The sequence below is a fragment of the Solanum lycopersicum genome, chromosome 10 (assembly GCF_036512215.1).
Source record: "Solanum lycopersicum chromosome 10, SLM_r2.1".
In the NCBI taxonomy this organism is placed as follows: Eukaryota; Viridiplantae; Streptophyta; class Magnoliopsida; order Solanales; family Solanaceae; genus Solanum; species Solanum lycopersicum.
Window position 1 is genome coordinate 8,540,482 of NC_090809.1, and position 4,473 is coordinate 8,544,954.

General features: G+C 35.2%; 1 long non-coding RNA gene across 1 annotated transcript; it reads left to right on the forward strand.

Moving 5' to 3' along the window:
- Positions 1-1,499: 1,499 nt before the first annotated feature.
- On the forward strand, positions 1,500-4,221 carry LOC138339078 (uncharacterized). The gene is made up of 2 exons (XR_011212111.1): positions 1,500-1,720; positions 3,974-4,221. It is a non-coding gene; the product is annotated as an uncharacterized lncRNA (long non-coding RNA).
- Positions 4,222-4,473: the final 252 nt, after the last annotated feature.

Here is a 4,473-nt window from a genome sequence, read left to right on the forward strand (position 1 = left end):
CCAAACTTAGCAAATCATTACAAACTTTAAGCTTTATTACATTATTAACTAGCCTTAAAGTCTTAACCTTGTTTCTTAATATTGTCTTCATCATGAGAATGGATTGAGTAAATTGACAATATTGAACCGTCAACCACAACTTTGTTTTTATCCATGAATATAGCTCTTGGGATCTCCAGTCTGCTAGATCAAGTTACCATCATGCTGACTTGTCCTATGTCATAAACCCATCCCTTAGATGATCTTTCAACTGCCTCTCTCACTAGGCCTTTCGTTAGTGGATCTGACACATTATCACTTGACTTTAGGTAGTCAATTGTAATAATTCCACTATAGAGTAGTTTTCTTATGGTGTTATGTCCCCGTCGTATATGACGAGACTTCCCATTGTACATAACGCTCCCTGCCCTACATAGTGTTGCTCGACTATCGCAATGTATGCAAATAAGTCCAACATGTTTGGGCCAGAATGGAATATCCTCTAGGAAGAGTCATTCAGCTTCTTCACCAGCCTTATCCTAAGCAATGAATTCATATTTCATTGTGTAGCGAGAAATACATGTCTGTTTGGAGGATTTCAAAGAGATTGCTCCTCAACCAAGTATGAACACATTACCACTCGTGGATTTTACATTGTATAACCCGGTGATCTAATTTGCACACTATACCATTCAATCGCAGTAAGATATTTATTATTATGCAAAGCATAATGTTGTGTATATTTTAGATAACCCAACACAAGTTTCATTGCCATCCAATGAGTTTGATTAAGATTACTAGTGAACCGACTCAGTTTAATAATAGCAAATGCTATATCTGGTTGCATACAATTCATAATATACATCAAACTTCCCAAAACTCTAGCATATTCCAATTGAGAGTCACTTTGTAAAAACCCAAAAAATGGATATGATAAGTAATGATTAATGTATCTAGAATGCCTACGATTATATCGGGTTCACAGGGAACTGATGCGCATGAAACCAGACCTTTGAACCCTTAATACATCCAAGCCAACTTACTTGCGGAGTTAGTTGAGCTAGTAAAGTTTGGGTCCATCGAGGTAGGGCTCCCGAATATGAATATTCACTCAGTTGAGTCTTTACCAGACTTAAAAAGGGGAATCTTAAGTTTGGAGGGTCTAGAGGTAAAATGGTCTTTTTCCAGGCTAAGGTAGTATCTTTATTACCCTAAATATGTAATTAATTATTTAATAAATAAGGTGGAGGGGTATTTTTGGGAGAGAGGGCCGAAATTACCATTTTAGCAAAATCTTGTTCCACCAAGGTTCAAACCTAGGTGGGAGCAATGATTTAAATCATTTTATTTAAATTGGTAAATTATTTTAATTAATTAATATTTATTATATGACTTAATAAAAAGTAAAATCAGATTTTTAAAGGTTTGAAAGAGTCCTAGTTGACTAAGTCTAAACTACTCCACCTAATCCTAAACTACCTTTAATGTTTTAACCCTCTCTTTCACGTCAATATCTCTCTTTTCTTTTCATGTTCTCCCTGTCTAAACACAAGAACTTATTACAAACCAAAATCTCTTCACACTTGAAGTTCATGTTTAAAACAGGTACAAAGCATAACCAAAAAACATTAGAAAAAGGGAGGGGTTTTTCCGTCGAGTTGGTATTGAAGTTTTCTTACTTGGACGTGATTTTCGAGAGGTTCTTTGGGCAGAAAGTTCATGGTTTGAACGTCAAAATAAGGTATCGGTTTTCTTTCTCTTAGTCCCTTTCCAAAGAGACCCTTAGGACTCAGATGAGTCTATCCCGAAAACTAGGGTTGTTTCCCGTTGCATATCCCTGTCACTAGCTTCAATCGATTTGTAGGTTGGGTATGTTTGCTGATAGAAATTAGGGATTTAATGTGTTTTCGTGATTAATACGTTCATGTATGTATTATTGGAGTTATGTGAATATTAAGCATGATGTCCGAAACTATGTGTTTATGTGTGTGCATTGTGTAGCTGTGACTTACACTCTTTGTTTGAAGTTCGAAAATGACATGTTGTGGTTGTATTCTTACGTGCACAAACTTGAATAAATCGTGATGTTCATATGAATAATAATGTGACTGATTTGAATGGAAACTATTAGCCTAAAGATGAACTAAATGATCCATGAATTACGCTAAAAACTAACGTGTAAATGTTGATGAAAAGGAGCTGAAAAACGTACATAATTTCCAGCATCTTGTTGATGAGCTTTTGCCAAGCTAAGTGGTGTATCATGCTATGTAAAATGAATTAAAAATAAGTGAGGTCACTGAGAATCGTACCCATGATCTCACCATGTTAAAAATCTTAGAAATAAAGTGATAGAAAAAGAATGTGTCATTTGGAATTCAAACCCGTGTGCCTTGACCAAAACATGAAAAAGATAATGAAAAATAAAAATGAGAGGTGTGGGGTTCGAACACACAACCTCTCGGTCATACATAAGTAAAAAGTAAATGAAAAATAAAAGTTGAGGCATGTGGGAATCGAACCCACGACCTCTCGGATGAATAAAGGAAATTAAGAAGATAAATAAAGTGGGGTTGTGGGGGTTTGATCCCACAACCCTCTCGTTCAAACAAAAATGGTTTAAGGAAAAAGAGAATAAAATAAAATGACGTTGTGGGGGTTCGATCCAACATCCTCTTGGTCCCAAATGAACGAAAAATAATTAAATTAAGGGAAAATGAAGAAAAGGCGTTGGAGCTCAATCTTGGTTCTCAAAGCCTAGTGGATCAAACTAAAATAAATAAAAATCTAAGTGTTTTCCAAGGTATTCAAAATCGGTTTTCCTTGCCCAATTTCTGTATTGACTAAAACGGGGTGAGTAATTATGAAAAACAAATGTGCTAAAGTTAATGAATGTGGTGTCAATATGATAAGAGGCTAATGTGAAAGATGAGAGCAATCTCAAATGAGCCTAAGTAAATGTTAGCAAAACGTAATCACCTATGAGAGTGTAAAGTTAATAAAGAGACCAGTCTCTATGAACACTCTAATGAAAGTATTTATATTTAATAATTATGATGAGATGAGAAATCATCTAATGATCTATGATGTCCTCATACTAGTAATCAGCTTCCATGACATATGAGTTGAATGAAATGGAACTTTATATTGAGCACCGATAGGCTAGTTATGAGCAGTGATGCCTACTTTAGGAAAAGTGGAGGTTCAGGTAACTCTCATATCATGAGAATGTCTAGAATGCCGGGTATGGGTGCCCTTATATATCCTATTCCTTTAACCTATACTTCCAATATAGGGATTTCATGATTCTTACATTATCTATGTCGGTTAAGGTTAAAGTTCCCAAAGAAAGAACGAGTCCAACCTCAAATGATGCACATAATAAAATGAACGATACCAAAGGTGTTAGGATAGGATAATCAAGGGGTGATATATACTCAATTAATGATACTTGATTATTCTTGATCATTGCATAGCAAACCCGATGAGAGTCTTAAAACTAAATCTTACGTATGACTAGTGGTTTCACTAGTATATGAATAAAAATATGCAATGAAGTACGTAAGGATGAATGAAGCAGACTCTGTATTTTCTAAAGAAGGATCCCTAGTTGAGGTCCCATATGTTGAGCCCTCATTTTGGGAAGTCTTAATATCAATTCCATGATTCCAACGTCTCATGACATATAATCGAATGATATAAATATGTTATGTTCTAAATGAAATATGTATGTTCTATATGTGATATGTTATATGATGTGTGCAATATGATACGTATGATGATGCATGTTACCTCATGGCTGACTTTCCTAAATCCAAATTGGCAAGTCCACTGACTTTCCTTATCCAAATTTGGCAAGTCCACCTACTTGACTTTCCATATATCATGTTGTTACGAAAGAGCTATTCTTACTCATGCATGTCCTTGGTGTGTGCTTGCATATATACATACTTAGTAAAAGTGTGTAATAATCCCATACAATATCTACTTTTAGATGAAGGCACAGGTGGAGGTTAAAGCTTACAGTACAACGTTTCACTTATCCGAACGTGGAGTTTTAATCCGTATTTGGTAGACCCTCATGCTTTTGAGGATGTCTACTTTTATTTTCTAGCTTAGATGTAGGCTTTAGCTGGTGGAACATGTTCCACTAGTGTTTCATTTTCCATTTTCATTTCAGACTTTGTATTGGTGCCGTTTTGGCAAAAATACGTTTAATGCAATTGTGAACTATTTCTTTCATTTGATGATCTTAATATTACATAGATGATTGTGAACGTGTATGAGTTTACGTAGAATGACTTACATAAATGTTGAGTAACAAAAAGTTTAAATTTTGCCGCTAAAATTAACCTAGATGAAGTAACAATGACGTATGTAGGCTTGTTTGCGACCTCTCAGAGGTCAATGACGCCGGTCTCATCTGCGGTTTAGATTCCGATCGTGACAGACATTGACATTCATTCTTTTTAAATGTACAACTTAACTCAATTC